The sequence below is a fragment of the Solea solea genome, chromosome 1 (genome assembly GCF_958295425.1).
Source record: "Solea solea chromosome 1, fSolSol10.1, whole genome shotgun sequence".
Lineage (NCBI taxonomy): Eukaryota > Metazoa > Chordata > Actinopteri > Pleuronectiformes > Soleidae > Solea > Solea solea.
In genome coordinates, this window is record NC_081134.1 from 12,347,782 (window position 1) to 12,365,344 (window position 17,563).

Genomic DNA, 17,563 nt, shown 5'->3' on the forward strand with positions numbered 1-17,563 from the left:
CCTGACGACTGATGATGGAGGAAGTCATAGTCACAACATGTCACTTTCTTAGCCTGCTTGTTTTTCTTCGTGGCTATAAATTAAAACAACTGATGACTTTCTGTTGTCACGGAACAACTACACTCTGTGTTTTTGACATACGAGCACAGACAAAGCCTCATCAACTAAGCATAATCACCATTATGGCATTGAGTAGTGAATCCACAAAAGTCTGATCATATCCTTAATGATGATTGCTTTATTCATTAAAACTCATCTTTTAAGAAGTCAGAGAGGAAATTACAACAAAATATATATTGAAATATTAACTGCACGCACCATGTAACTTACAGTATTTCGGTGGCATCACAAATCTGATGACAAAACGTGGTGAGAGGGGCATCTTATTGACTTTTACTTTCTTTTACTGGGTTGAAAAATGCCACATTTTCCAGAGACAGAAGTCGACTGGGAGAAATCAATAAAAAAGTCTGTATTGCATATATTGTCTGGATTTTGTGTTGCAACAAAACATGATTGGTGCAAGAGATACTGTATTGATTTCCTGTTTTTATCAGAGCAAATCTAACTTAGCGTTCCTTTTTTTATGTCTGTTGTTCGTCTATCTGCCTGTTTGCATGTCAGCTATTGTTAGCAAGACAAGAGAAAATCTACTGAACCAATTTCCTTAAAATTTTACAGGAAAGGTACAGGACATTAACTTTTAGAGCAGATATGATTAAGTTTGTGATCCAGATAGGGCTGGGCAACTATTTAATGACAAAATATCTTGTATAATTTTCTTAAATATCAATATAATAAGGTTATGTATTGATAAAATATTTACATGCAAACCCACACAAAACATAATTGCTATGCCTAAGATTTGTGGAAAAAGTCATTCGTTTAACAAGTGTTAGTTGTTATCTGTCAATAAAGAGGTTTAAAACCACAATTCACAGTGTTTTGTTTTTCAATTTGCCTCAGAAACAAAAACTCATCTTTATTTATCTGTCATTAGATAGTGATAATTATGGATATCAACAGATTAGAAAGTATTTAATCGTGATAGGGTTTTTTGGCCATAGAAGCATATAATTATCAAATTGAGGAGCAAAAAAGGCCCCAGGTGTCAATTTTGAAATGCCATAGTATCGATAAGCCTGATGTTATCAGTGCTGGTGGAGGTATTTAATATTCTACAATTTGACAAATTAAGCCGCTTGTCTATGATTAATTTTCACTGTTCCAAATCCTGAGGAAAGATCTGCGTACGTCTTTGTCAGAGGCCGTCAGTGCAGGGGGCGGGGCATAATCCCACTGCCTGTCCGTCTGTCTCTCTCTCTCTCTTACACACACAGACCTCGCGCTTAGCACATCTCCTGTGTCCCCCTCCACCTCAGGTATGTTATTCTAGCAGGAATCCATGAAAAGTCAGTTCAATTATGTATGAGTTAATAGTAACCATTTGTTAGTTCAAAGATATTCGTTTATGAGTTATGTTTGAAATGGTTAAAAATGAGAAAATGTGTAATTAATTGTTAAGTGTAATAAAATATATGCAAATATATACTTACATATAAAATATGTATATAAGTTGTGGCACCCTGGTCCAAGCCAGAGTACAGGACACTTTTATTAAAATATAACATTATACTTCAAAATAACTGCATTGAAACAGCATTGTTTATGACTCTCAAATGTTAAGAATTAGAACTACACAAATTTTATTTTTACTTAATATTTTTTGTATTTTTTTTATGAAATAAGTAACAAAAAGAACTAGGGAAAGCACTGTTAAAGTACCGGATCGATAAAAGTAGGAGTAGTGTGAAAATCCATCCCTAGTTCACGACCAGCATTACGGTAAGCAATAAGATATATCCTCTGTAGTGTCTACGTATAGTTCACAGCTCTATTTTAAACTTTGAACCCATCCTTTATCATCCCACTACCCTGGCCCTGATTTAACCTTTTTATTGACTGATGATCATGTCCTTTGAGAAACCCTCTCTACCATTTCTGATGCAGATCTCCTTAAGGTGATTCAAGTAACTATGTCACCAAATGACATTAATACAAATGATTAAAAGCAGAGACAAACACCCTGTTATTCTAAGCAAATATATCAGTTGCCAATTATTGGATATATCTTGTGCAAACTAACCCACAACAGCTCTGTTTTGCATATTAAGTGGAAAAAACTTATCTATGCAAATGCATATTCTGTGGAATTATGCAAATGGCACAACTGAAGCAGATATAATTGTTCAGCGTGTGCTAGGAATGAGAATGGCTTTTTGTGAGAGCTAAGGACATATTAAGTTAATGACATAATTCTGGTAAATGGCAGACAGATGGAAAGTTCACAGAAACAAAGAGCTGTCATAGTTCTTAATCACACATGCAATTACCTGGTATGTGAAGGTGTTGATTTGATTCATTTGTTATACACTGGTTCGGTATTCCATTCAAAAACTGTTTTTTTAAGAGTCAATTTAGCCGTTATCCTGGAGTGAGAGCAAGCTACCGGGAGATATCGCTTTTTATCACCCAAATGAAAGTACAGCGAGAAAAGAACTGCAACACACTGTGTTGTCAGTGGGGGTGGAAATGACTGACACACTCTGTGGGAGGAAAAGTCACATAGCAACAGAACAGCATTCTAGGTGAGATTAAGAAAATTTAAATAATGGATTTATTGGTTTAAGCTATACCCAAGCTTTAAATATTCATTCCATGTGGTGTACAAAATCTCAACTATTGACAATGAATATATAAAATTAAACTAATACTATTCAAGATGGACCAGAAAGTTGGATTTTATTCTCTACCATCAGCAGGGGTGTTGCAAACCGGATAATTGCCTGCAGCCTCACACCTGAGAGCGGAGTTTTACTACATTAGTCCACAGTTGTGACATGTTTGTGAAAACGACCTTCCATTTTATGATTGGCTCTGTGCAAGAGACAGCGATGACACTGCGGTTGGAAACCCGATTCCACTGGCTTTCTTTGACACACTTTGATGTACTGTAGGGCCCCCAAAGTCTGTTAAAACACCCCTAGCTGCTATAGAACCAGTAGGCACCATTCACCTCTGCTACTTTAGAAAAGCACACACACTGCAGCTGAAGAACTAGCCATAGGTATGTTTCCATCGACCTGTTTCTTTATGCGCATAGAAATACTGGAATATAAATACTGCGTTAAAGTTTTTAGGGTTGGAAAAGTTGGCATGTCAATAAAAAGTACATGTGAATAAATTCAATGGAAACAGTTTTGGTGAATATAAAAAGGACATTTAGAAATTGGACAGCAGAAACTTCTCTCCCACTTCTGCATTTCACTGTACTGGAAGAATACATTTGTAGAAGACGCAAATTTCCTCCTTCTTAGTACAAGAAATAAATATTAGTACAATAACTCCACCTCGTGTGCTCGGACCCTAAAAATGACTTAATGCAGCAATGAAATGCCACCATATATCAACAGATATTGATGTAAATTCTTTATTTATGTCATCAACTTGCACCTTGATATCCTACTGTGGTGACTTAGACAGACTTAAGACTTAGACAGCACCTACTATTGCAGTGAACTAACTCTTAACAATATTCACTTTTCGCAATTTAAACATCAGCAAATGCACATTTTGAATCTTTGACAATTATGTTACACAGTGTAATGGAAACCTGGCTACTGTGAGTTCATCACAAACAGAGCTAAGTCTCAATGTGAGTTTTTGTAACATACAAAGGCAACAAATGAGTCACCAAACGAAAGAATTTCAGATAAGATACCTCTATTGAGATTACCTGTTACCAACTATGGTAAAAAAAAATAAAAATCTTATAAAAAGGTCTTCAAGGACTCCAGCTGGCTTTTTTCCCCAGGAACTAAAAAAAAAAGGTTAGAATTGCTAACAAAAGCTAGTAAGAAACAGTAACAAAAAGTCTCAACTCTTTTCATACAAACATATCCACTGTGTTTTAATGATCAGCATCCACTGATTTAGAAGTTGATTTCTGATTTGCCACAAAAGACTTTGGACACTGACTTGTCTCAACTGACTTTGGGACTTGAGTTGAACTTGCCTGATTTATGTTCCCTCTTCTTTCTCCATGCTCACACACAAACAGGTATACTTTGTACATGCACGATGATGATGATGATAATGCTCAAAATAAAAAACACCTCCATTTTAAACCGTTTTGTACACTTCTCTCAACTTATCTTGAAATACTTATTGTATATACTGAGCTGAAAGGGTATACATGCAGTTTGTTTTGCATGGTGTAAGTTCAGTAGGTTAATTAGGGGAAAACCTACATTTCTTTTAAGTAAGTAATAAGTCTAATAGTGATTAATAGTCCACTTGACTGCTGAAGTGATACACAATTATTTGCCCCTTGTCAGACAAGTTTAGTGGGAATAACAAAATAAGGAGGACAGGAGCAAAGAGAGGGAGGAGAATCTGTCTGGAAGCAGCTTCTTTAAATTAAATGTTCTTGGTAAATATCTGTCGTCTTTATTGCTGACTGTGATGCCATACTCTGCATTCCAGGATTTCCCTGCACTATCTTGCGTGCTGTGATGCACCTACACAACATGTTTCATCATCTCTCCAGTTCAGCAGTTCAACTTTGATCCACATGACAAGCGTACGAGCCGTGCGTTAGTCTTCCTGTGTATTTACCTCGAGATTCTTGACTTTAGAGACTGATGAAAGACCGTCTCACCCTCTCGACTTGTTTTGCGCGTGAAACTCTTGCAAGCAGACTCGACACTTTTGGAACCTGTTATGTTTTGAGTCATGCTTTTGAGTCTCTCCCTTGTGACACAGCTGCTACTATAATAGATGACACTTCAGTAAATGTGTAAATTAGATTTGTTGTCAAATTTGAACCGACTCACAAGGAACACAATTCAAACAGAACTAAAATGAACTCTTTTTTTTTTTTTTTTTACTAGCACTAAGTTGCAAATAAGAAAAAAAGAACACCGAGAAGCTGTAGTTCAGGATAATTCATATATTCAGTCCACATTTTATGGGACGTACTTCCCCCGGTGTGCTTTCCCCTTCCGAAAGAAAGGTTACATAAACAGAATATTATGATAAGTATCAAAATGATGCAGTATAGCCTGGACTGTGCAAACTAAGATAATCCCTATGGTAGGTATCAAACAACCACTGCCTCTCAATGCAGCACAGTTGTTGGATAAACAGAGCCAGAGCATATTTACCCTTCAGCTAAAGGTGTCTCTTGAGCCTACATGATTGTGCTTCTGAACAGCCTTCACGGGGAGCAGGGAGGGGACTCTCACCTGAACTTTAAGCCTTTTTGTTCACAGCAGGGGAGGAGAAGCAACTTGTATCAGAGGTCATCAGGAAAACTTCCTTCTCACAGGACTTACAAGCAAGCAGCAATGTGCACATCTGTGATCAAACACACAAGCACCGCGTTCAAACACAGGTACTCTCCAGCACCTTGGGACCTGCACTGTGCATTAAATATTTTGAAAAAAAACCAAAACATCTGAAGAAGAGGTTGAAAGAGATGGAAGACCTCTGCACACCATTTCCCAGTGCAAACACTCAGGTAGGAGGAGAGAGAGAAAGCAGGAGAGAAAGGATGGTAGTCGCTAAGTGAGGTGGCTGTGCGGAAAGGAGGTGAAGCAGGGAGAGAGGGAGACAGACCGAGAGAGAGCAGGGAACAACACCAAATGTTACGTAGCAGTTGAAGTGGAAGAATTCCATTTTGGATTCAAGCTCCTTGGCTAATGAGGATCATTAACATGGCCTGCCCGGCTCCTCTAAACACTGGGGAGGACTGGAAGATGGGGGATAAAAATAAAACTGCTCAAGCATATCCCCACAAGATTCATAAGGCGGGCACTTAAAAAAAAAAAAGGGGTATAGCACATGCCAGCTGCAGAAGGTCTTAATTCAACATAACACGCCATGGATCATCGAAACGGAGAAACTTAGCACCCAATTGAACTCTGAACTCTAGAGTCTGTTTGAAATGCAGTGCCAAAAGAACTTATTTTTAATGTTTAGTGAGATTCCATGGGTTAAAATTAAGAAAAAGGTGAATATTGTGGACACAGCACTTCATGTTATGATATGGATCAGTTCAACTTTGTTGTCCAATGAAGAAAATTTGCCCTACAGGTGCAGGGGGGAACGGAGAAGGAGCTGCACTGCACACAAACACTTGTAAGTAAAAATTAAAAAGGTGCATAACAAATTTCACATCATAATAGATTAGATGCATACCTTCTCAAAGAGTTACACATCTTGGTGAACAGCTAACGTAAACATTTAAATGTAAACAACATAAAACATACATCAGACAAAGACCTAATCTCACATTTTCCTCGTGTTAAAACCAACACTCTCGTATTTCACACACATTTCAAGTGGGCAATTAACTTCCACATTTTATGATCTTATCAGGTTTATCATTTCCCAATTCACTCAATGCGCAACACAGTAAAAACAAAGCTCCTGGGAGACTTAAAAAAAAAACAGAGTCCAAGCCTCTGGCATGTTTGTGCAAATTGTCGGTGATACACGGTACACTACACGTCCTTTTTAAGTACTTCTGACCACTTTTACAGCATGATCAATTGAGTGGTTAAATCAGACGACATCAAAACAGTTGGGGAATACAAATGTTCTTTGTGGTCATGGTAATGCAGACAGCTGCATTCTTGGACATCCTGCTATCGATCCCTGTTTTTCCTCTTTCTCAGCACTGTCATTCTCTGCCAGTGACAGCGCTACGTATGTGAAATTTACGTCTTGTTGAGACAGGCTTTACCGACCAGCAAACACTGGAAAACTACTGTGACTTTTCTTTTGTTTTTGGGTTTTCTTTTCTTGCTGCACTGTGAGACCCAGTGTCAAGTATCATGATGATTTTAGCATAATAGGTATATTCCTTCGTCTATGTTAATGAAATGCTTCAGTGGTTTAGAGAGCAACAGTATTTGCTGTGGATGCCCAGTTTGGGGTTTAAATATATCTTGGGGAGAGGTACTTCCAAAAAAACGGTTGTGGTTTCAAGTAGTAAATCTAATATAGAGCTGCAACTAACGATTATTTTTATAATTGATTAATCTGTCGTTTGTTCCATAATATATCAGAAAACCTTAAAAAACGTTGATCGGTGTTCGTCAAACCTGGAAATGACGATGTTCTAAAATGTCTTGTTTTGTCCACAAACCAAAATGATTAACGTTTAATGATTTCTATGTTATCCAGAGCAAAGAAATGAAGAAAATACTCACATTTAAGAATCTTAAACAATCGCAAATCTTGTTTTTAATCAAGAAAAAAGCTTCAAACCGATTAATTGATTATCAAAATAGTTGTCGATTAATTTAGTAATCAATTAATAGTCAATTAATCAATAAAATGTTTCAGCTCTAATCTAATATCTGTCTTTTAGCAGATTTTTGTCTCTTATTTATTTTGATAATTTTGTCTAGGTTAGTGCCATTTTTGGCACTAAAGGTAAAGAGAGAGAGTAATGGACATTACACAAAAAAATTATAAAGCAAAAACATCAGTGTTTCTGGTACTCAAGCAAATGATTTTGTAATTATTTTGGGAAACAAATGGAATTTAAAGGGTTAAAATCCTAAAAACATGTATCCCTTTTGATGTTGTTTTAAAAAAAAATCATTAAAAAAACGTTATTTATGTTAAACATTCAAGTATATTCAAGAAATATTAAAGATAATTTGCTCTCCCATAATCCTCCTCTTCCTCACATATACTTCAGACACTGGTACAGGGAAATTAGATTAAGATGGAGCGAGAGATAAGGTGACTCAGGTGATTTAATTTATTATTATTGGTTTCATTTACTACGCACTCCGATCACATACCCTGGCATATAAAGTCGAACAGTATTTCTGATTTTACTCCAAGTGCCACCAGAGGAAGCTTGCGTACCACTGGTGGTACTCGTACAGCAGTTTGAGAACCATTTGTCTAGTGTATTTGCTCCTCTATGACTGTAAACTGGATATCTTTAGTTTGTGGAAAACACAAGACTTTGTGTGACACTGAGGATTTTGAGGTTTGAGAAACACAAGCAACAGATTACACAATTTGGTATACATCCACACACAAGAAAGAACGAGTCGAAATGAACGTCAAAACATTATGTGTTTAGCAGAAATTCTGTGTTCCTGTACCATAACAGCATTAAATCTGTTTGACGTAGGTTGTCATTTCATTTCTCCTCCTGCAGTTTTTTTTTTCTCTCTGCTACTGTGCTTAAATCAGTGCAGTGTCTGATGGATAATGCCGTCGCTAATGAGAACTGGATATGTCCACATTTAACCATCTCCCTAACGATAAGTAATGACGGTAGCTTAGCTAACACAATTAACACTGGCACACAGGAAAATAAAATTCCCCCTGAATGAAGTATTATGTAAATAATTAATTAATCACACAGACAATTGCAATCTTGTTCAGTTGCCCACTGGCGCTCAAATAAATGTGAATGACTTGACGACAGAGAAGGGAAAGAAATTGGATATAATGCTTATATACTGGGAAAGTGAGAAAAAAAAAAAGCAGAAACTAATTGTGCCACCTGCTCCTTGAGTAGTTCATTGAATAATTTGCATTGGCAATTTGAACAGCAAACACAGGCACTTTTCCAGGCTGCCTACAAATGTATGTACAATGAGAGTAAGCATTTGTATAATTTTACATTTGTCAATAGAAGTTAAAGCAATTCATTTCCATAAATCTGCTGTAATTAATGCAAGTCTGAGACATCCTCCAAATCCAGACACAGCTGTCCATTAAGTACAGTACTGCCTTTCCAAATTATCACATCTCAAATCTCGGTTTCATCTAAATTACAGTCACATGCACAACACAACACTCCCATTTTATATTCAATAAGAGGATGCATGTTTTATGAGCACCGGTTTCCTACAAACACTTTCCAGCGTGCGTGTTTCAGCAAAGGAAAGAGCGACAGAGTGAGTAATGAGCAGATAAACAGCAAGTGAGAGGTAAAGACAGAGACAGAGACGGAGAGAAAGGGACACGAGGAGCGCCTGATGTATCAGGAAGAGAAAAAGGTAGGGAAAGAAAAAGTAATCTCTCAGATTCAGTGTCTCAGCTTAATGACACTAGACCCACATGGGAGACAGGGAAAAGCTCTGTGCAAGATATGATGAATCCAGAGACTGATAACCTGAAAACCTCCCAACTCGCAGCCTGCACACACACGCACGCAGTCATGAAAAAAGAGCCAGACTCAGCTCCTCTGTTTACGAGGAAACTGAATAGGTCATTTTCTCTTTGCTTATGTTTCTCCTTTTCACTGCCGCCGTTGTTCTGTCATTCCCTCCCTCTTCTCAGCTCCAGTACTTTGAGCCACTGCTTTTCAATATATAGTGTTAATACCCAACACATATCCTCCGACCTGTTCCCCCTGTTGTTACCACGGACAATAAAACAATATGTAGGGGCTGACTTTGACAAATTAAACCAACTCGATATATGGCAATAACCTTCACAGGACGGTACGCGGGGAAAGAGGGAAGCAGTGGTGGCGGGTCGGGGTGCTGTCAATGGAGGGGGTTATGGGAACAGGAAATGAGCAGAGAGTGAAAGTGAAAAAGAGACATATACAGATGGATGGTGGGACATAACGACCATGGCATGGCATTTCCAAACCAGGGATAGTAAGAAAATACACGGAGAGAAAGTACACATACAGACCGACTTTCTAAATGTCACCATGCTTCAAAATAAGAAACACAATTAATTATCTCTGGAAGAATACAGCGGTTAACAGCTGCAGAGACAAGATACGAGTATTGAGGCATCGGACATATGGTCGAAAACGAAAAAGTACCTTATTTTCCACATACATGTGAGCCCACTGGATTGGAACAACTTTGAAAACAAAAGTATTAACTGTAACCGTTTCCAGTCTAAGCTGATCCTGCATCATTAGACCACAGTTGGAAATTCAAGTGTACAAAATTACATTTTGTTTCCCCTACTAAAAGACCAGAGTCTAATGCTGTTAGATGAGTTGAATCTCACCATATGCTGAACTCGACATTTTGGTGACAGTCCGTTATCGGTGCTCAACCAATTCCAATTATTTTCTCAAAGCATGCTCTTATATGCCTCAGGCAATTCAACCCCAATACAATTACCTGTTACAATAAACACCTTCTGCGATTCACACACAGATGCACTTCAAGTACACATGCAAACACACACAAACCAGCGGGGGGCGGGCGTTAAGCAGCTTTGTCGTGCTGCTCTCTGCTCAGCATGATAACAGATTGATTGGTACTAAGGTTCCACAATTAATCACCTGGACAGATGTCTAGAGACTCGCACTATAAAAAGGAAGTGATGCACAAAATAAAGCAGGAGAAAACAGGAAAGAACCCACAGAATAACATAGGCAAATACATTTACAACAGCACAAGAGTGAAGAAACAGGACTCACACACGCACATACAGTCTCAACAGACACATGACAAACTGAACGAACCGGCCAAAAATCCATCCCCCACTCCAACACATGCACAAGTTCACTCACCTGCTCTGAGTGAAGAGCTGCAAGCTTTTAAACTGGCCTTGGATAATCTTCTTCCCTCTCACACTTTCCGTCTCTGTCCTTTTCTGGCGACTCTTGCTCTCACTGCGTGGCAGAAGACAGCGACTCACCCTTCCCGAGTGGCTCGGCACAAGTCGTATGCAGTCCTGCTGTTTCCCCAGGATTCTGAGGTGCTCTCTCCTCTCCACCGCGCACTCTGCCTCACACAGCTGCAGGAGGAAATAAGAGGATGAGCAACGTGTGAGTGCTGCCCCACTCTCTCTCTCTCTCTCTCTCTCTCACACTCTCCCTCTCTCTGCCTCCCTCCGTCTCTCTATCCCTCTCTCTCTCTCTCTCTCTCGCTCTCTCTTGGTGAGCTGAGCTGGGATGCTCTCTCCCAGGTTGAGAGCTAATAATATACAATGCTTACTCCTACTATCGCTTCACTCTGTCACTCTTTCTTGTTGTGCTGCACTGCACTGTTTTCTCACCTTCTCTGGGTTTTTTTTTTGGCTGTTTCTCCATAGATTTCTCTGGCTTTCCCTCTCGCTCTCTCATTATTGATCTATGTGTCGGTGTCTTTGCCAGTGCAGCCTCTAGTGGTTGTCTTTTCTCGATGCTGCTCAGAGACCCGGAATCAAATTTTATTCACAGAGAGCATGAAACATAGTGAATTTGCCTCAGGTTTGGACGAGGCACCATCCTCATCTGAAAAGAAATCAAACATTAACCCTTAAAATGTCAACTAACGAATGACTAATAGTAAGGAGTAACCATTTCTAATTCATTAATGAATGAATTGTTAATTTCCCCAGAACTTGAGGTGACCCCCTTATGATAACTACTTTTCTCTGTCTTGCAAGTGAAATACTAAAAACAATATGAAATATTTAAAGCTTTCCAGACAGTTACAGCAGACATAATTCAGCATTTTCAGAAAATCAAGAAAACAGTCTACAGACTGAGGTTGAAAATAAGAATTAGAAGAATTGGCTGCAGCCCATACTGAAAAGCCTCAAAATATTTTTTTATAATTTGTTTGTGTTTGAGAAAAAAATCTATTGTTTTTATTGATTGTTTCTGAAACAAGTTGTTTATTTATTTTGCAGTCCTCAGTTGAGCATTTCACTTTAGATGATTGCATTCATATGCAGATTTTAAACAACATAAAAATCCATATCAATTTGCCTTTAATTTGTGATAAAGGTGGGTCAGTTGAAGAGACTGTCATACTTCTATCCATCCATTGTCTAACGCTGTATCCTCTTTTCCAGAGAACATGGAGAAAACCTACAGAAAGGCCCAGGAGCTGGAGGACGCAGACCAGCAACCTTCTGGAAGCAACAGTGCTAGCCATGTGTGCCACTGTTTGGCATTGGTACCTCTAATGGATTTATAAATATTAAAAACAATATAATTAAGGTTATTTTAGGTTAATAATTATTGCTGATTTTTTTTAAAGCTGTACATTCACAGTTGACGACAAATTATTTCAGGGGTAAATGTGTGACTAAGAAAGAAATAAAGAAAGAAAGAACGAACAGGAAAATGCTCTGTCTGAGGCTATGAATGAAAATACTACAAGATGAAATGAACATAAAGGTATTATGAGAACTGGTTTAGCGCTAATGTAACTGCAGAGAAATTGTGTTCCTGTCCATGAACCATAACCGTATTAAATCTGCTGAAAACAGTTTAACATTTTAAACATTTCATTCCTCTTCTTGCAGTGTCCTCTCTGCTACTGTGTTCAAATCAATGCAGTTCCTTGTGGATAATGTAGTCGCCAATGAGAAGTGAACATGTCCCCATTTAACCACACAACACTTTGTGATTATGGTACATTAAGTAATATGAACCACGAGAACAGATATCACAACAACCACGTGTGTGGTGTATTCTAGTGATTTTATTCACGACTGTTTGTTTGTTTTTTTGTTTACCTGAAACAATTAACTAGGATATTAAGTGTCTCTTGGGTGGAAGCCTGTCAACTTAAGAGCATTTCATTTACAAAACCCTCATTCAATGTAATTTACATTTATGTATCAGGAGCACTAACGTACAGACACGGGTAGAGCAGGTAAAGTTAGCCCCGGAGACTAAACATTGCGAACGTTAACACGACTTTAGGCAGTCACTCTGTTCACAGGTGCAACAGCGGATGCTAATCACGGTGGAAATCAGAGTAAACTTACCAGAGGAAAACTGAATATTTCCGCCATTTGTCCAAAGGGAAATAAATGTTTAAATGAGGTAGCATGGCTGCAAAACACAAACACGACATTCTCCAAATTTCAGCGAAATTCCGTTTTCACCTCAGTCCCACTACATTTAGCTCCCTGTTTTCAGTGCTGCCACCAAGTGGCTGGAAGCAGTACTGCCACAACATACTGCAAGATGGAGAGACAGCTTCTCAAAAAAAAATATATTCCAGTTCAAGACAAAAAAGAGTTAGAGCAGGTGAATCGTGGCTGAATAAAGGTTGAGAACCACTTAATTAGACTAGGACTAAATTGCATAGTAATGCTGTGCCAATGCAGATTTCTCAGAATGCACCAGCAGGTACATTTAATTCAGCGTAACTGCTTTAACATTCACACATCCATTTTCTCAGAACCAAAGCTCTGTTTAATAATTGATCTTGAGGTGTCTTTTTTATGATAATACACTCAACTCTTAGACTACATAATATAATCCACAATGTTCCATTACAGGACTTTGCCGATGAAGCCTTTTTCACATGTCACAGCTGCAAACTGTCAAATTATCAGTGCAATACCATTTAAGATAAGATAAGATAAGAAAATATATTCCTTTATTAGTCCCGCAGTGGAGAAATTTACATTGTCACAGCAGCAAAGACAGTAAAGATAAAGATAATAAATAATAAACATGCATTTAGCCGCCTCAGTGTGCAGTAAGATTTGCTCTTTCTTTGTTTACTGCTGCACCATGAATATAAAAAGAGTCAATAACAAAGTTATTGGTAACATTTGCGGTGACAAGTAAAACACTCCTCTATTATCAGATGTTTCCAACATCGTTAGGCTCGTTAAAAAGATAAAAGAAAATATTACTACAGTATAAAAGTATAGACAAACTACTCCGTATACCAAACCACACTGTAGCACTGTATGTATTATCTGTTAGATATTGTGCCTCATGCAACTTAAATATGACTCATATAATAATGCTGTGTACTGCTGGTAGTTTTGTAACATCCTCATACATCCCCTAACATGTATACATTTAATTTAGGGCATCATTATTTGAATCATGTGATATCCATCAGGCACAGGACAATATTATTAGAATATAATAATATTTGATATTTATATATATTTTACAAAACCTACAGTTAAATAGCTGATTTACAAACATATTTGAATGTAAATTCTATATTTATATATTTATTTATATTATTTATATATTTAGTATTTATATTATACTTTGATTAGTTTTGAATGTTTTGTATATTATTTATTTTATATTCCATTTATATGATGAATAATAATTGCCAAGATTCTAATGGCACTAACTAATGTAAGTGATGAACAGGTTGACCCTCTCTTAAGGCTCTCATAAGATTAGTAACAACCAAACCACAAACTAGAGCCTAACTTTCCCTAGACACTGAGGGAACCAAAAACTGAAACGTTCTCCTGTGGTTGCACCGTGGATTCCACACAACACTTTTGTGTGGAAACGTTCTGGGAACATTTAGAGAACGTCCATTTAAGGTTGCATGAAGGTTGTAATGTAATGTTCTCGGAACCAAATATGGTTCAGAGAACATCTGGGAGGTAGGATATACAGAATATTTACCTTTAAATTTAATACTATCGTAAAACAATTTTCAGTTGTCTTAATATGATAAAGTCAGTGTAGCCTGAGAGGGGGATTTATTTTTCTCTAAAGTGTTTTTTGACTGAACAAATGTGTCTTGTCCTCAGAGCATCTTCCTCTTCACCAACACAACCGGTTCTGAAAATCCAGCAGCAGATAATGTGTCAGAATTCACTGACGCATTGCTGTGTTTGTTCCTCAAGTACATTATAAGTTACTAAGTAAAACATCAGGCATTTTCATTGATTTATTTATTTTGTGATTACTGCAAAGTCTGTAATCGTGCAGGTGAAAGCACGAACACCTGAGACAATACAGAGTGTGGAAGTGTGGAATAGAGAATTGCTTTCCATCAGTGTTTGCATGACAATCTGGATGAAATAGCAACATTTGTAAAAAAAAATATTAAAAATAATAATAATTATAAAACTAAGTTTTTATTCTTTCTTTATTGTTTGTTCATTTGTTGGGTGACGATAAAGAGGAGAACCGGGGTGGGGGCAGATGTTTTATTCTTAGCAATTCACACAGACACCTCAGCGTGTGCTTACAATCATCAAAATGACACAAGAGTCAAAGAGTATCCACACCACAGGAGATGAACCAAAAATACCTCAGGCTTTCCAACAAACAGGACGGATGATAATCATGAGTTTGTGTGGGAAAGAAAATCTTGTGCAGGCAGAAGGGGAAGATGCTGCATGGCCTAGATCGAGATCCATAGGGTGCCATTATCCAAGTATACAATGAGAACCTGATGCTGGCTGTCATAGCTGAGGAACAGACCTTGGAGGAGATCAGTCACTGGCTTACGTAGCCATTATCGCTGTGAGCTAATGAGAAATGCTCAGCAAGGAACCTTTGTGAAGAGATACAGACACACACACACCTCCAGACACAAAAGTGAGAGGAGAGTCAAAATGGTGTTTTCACCTGAAACAGCAGTCGCACGTATCTTGAGTAAATCTGAAGTTTGAAAACTTTGCGCAACTCTGAAACAACAAATCAACTTCGGATAAATCTGGATTAAGATAATCACAATCATAAACACAGTCTAGACTAGAGATTTTTATTTCATTAGTCATTACACCAAATTCCAGGTATAAACAAAAATACTCTGATCGAAGAACACACACAATGATTTATACATTATACATTACACATTACATTAAGTTTTGCATTCACCTTTGTCCAAATGTGACTCACATTCTTTATTGTACTGAACATAAATCACGAGAATAGGGTTCATTGTTGTGTAAAGTTATGTGGCTGTCACAAACGGTGTGCAGAACCGATTCATTTGGCTATATCACTAACCCTCCACATAACAGAGACTACAATTAGCAGTTCTGTAGACAATCTTTGTGGTTTCAGCAGAAATTTCACTATCTTCTTTCCTTCAGAATATCAAATTAATATTATTGAGAAGTAACACGGATAGATAGATAGATAGATAGGTAGGTAGGTAGATAGATAGATAGATAGATAGATAGATAGATAGATAGATAGATAGATAGATAGATAGATAGATAGATAGATAGATAGATAGATAGATAGATAGGTAGGTAGATAGATAGATAGATAGATAGATAGATAGATAGATAGATAGATAGATAGATAGATAGATAGATAGATAGATAGATAGATAGATAGATAGATAGATAGACAGATATTTGTCAGCACAGTAATACAAATACTCCCAGCTGTGTATTTGTTCTTGTTGAAGCCTTTAAAGACTGAAAGAATAACTCTATCTTGTAAACACAACAACAAAAAGAGGTGATCAGTTTTTAGCACGACTGCAAAACAAAACGTCACTGTGATTTCTTTCTTTTTTTCTGGGCTGCAAATGATAAACATGATTTCAAAAATAGCAACAGCAATGTTGATTATTTTGAGCAGGTATTAGCATGCAGAATGCAATAAAACAAGCTGTGCTGTGCAGAACTCAGCCCTCACTGCTGCTTCACTGGCTTTCCAATTTATTTACCTCCTGCAAGACGCATTTATGGAGGAATAAATGCGAGGCCAATGACATTTTCCATATTGAACGGCCTTTCACTGCATCATTGTCGTTTATGGGCCCGAGAAAGTGAACAACTTCATGAAAATGTGATGGTAAGAAGAGATTTAAATCACATGTAGATAACCTTGGTCTCTTGGTGCTTTTCCCTCAGGTGCTACCAAGATTGTTCTTCCTTCTATATCATAAAACAAGACTAAACAAGTCTTATTTTTTATTCCAGCCCCAGCACATCATCTGGAGCAAAGCTCATTGAAATGCCACTTGAAATTGAATGTGATGGCAAACTAAATAAGGCTTTTTAAATCAACACTGGTTATCCTTTACACTTTAATTCCTGATGTGGTTTGCTGTTCGGGGGGGGTTTGAGTCACCTTGCTGCCTATACGGTGGATGGCGAGCCACACAAAGCTGTAGTCTGGGAGGCTAATTCCATTTCAGAGCCACAATAGGATTCAAGACAGCGCCATTCTTCCTGGAAAATACAGCAAAAGTAGTAAGCCTGTAATGCTGACAGAAGACCTTGGTTTATCATAAAAACACAGGCAAGGGCATCACAAAAGAAATGGTATTCAGGACTGTCCTCAAATTCACACATACTGTATATGAGAGTGCTTTATTTGGGTGCTGACTGGCAATAAAGCCTGTCATACTTTAATCAATAGAGCTGTCCCATTCTTTCTTACTAGTACTTGAGTGTAAGAATAAGGAAATTAAAACATTTCTGGTCTACACAGGGGGCACACGATGATATACAGTGGATTACTCACAGCAAGAACGTCATCAGTTCTGATTCTGAGTGCGTTGCTGTGTGGAGTTTGCACATTATGTGCGCACAGATACTTCAGCTGCCTCCCATTGTCTAAAAATATATGCAACATTTGGGATTAGGTTAATTGACTGACGGTGTGAATGTGAGAGTGAATCAGAGATGGGGACTCGAGTCTGAGACTCGGACACAAGTCGCAAATAAGTCGCACAAACAAGACTTCTGACTGCTGTGCCATGTGCGCACAGTCACCGGTATCTAAATATGCATTGGCCATGGCAACAAAGAGCACCAACACCGTAATACAAAGCTATCCAAACATTGTTTTATGCTGAAGAAG

The 17,563-nt window shown here is 37.8% G+C and overlaps 1 protein-coding gene across 5 annotated transcripts in view; it reads right to left on the minus strand.

Annotated features, from left to right (window-relative positions):
* Nucleotides 1–10,828, minus strand: part of tnr (tenascin R (restrictin, janusin)) — a 139,582-nt gene extending 128,754 nt beyond the window's left edge. For all 5 annotated transcript variants that reach the window (XM_058640735.1, XM_058640754.1, XM_058640763.1 and 2 more), the window contains exon 1: nt 10,586–10,828. The gene's annotated coding sequence lies outside the window, so the exon portion shown is untranslated. The remainder of the gene's footprint in view (nt 1–10,585) is intronic.
* Nucleotides 10,829–17,563: the final 6,735 nt, after the last annotated feature.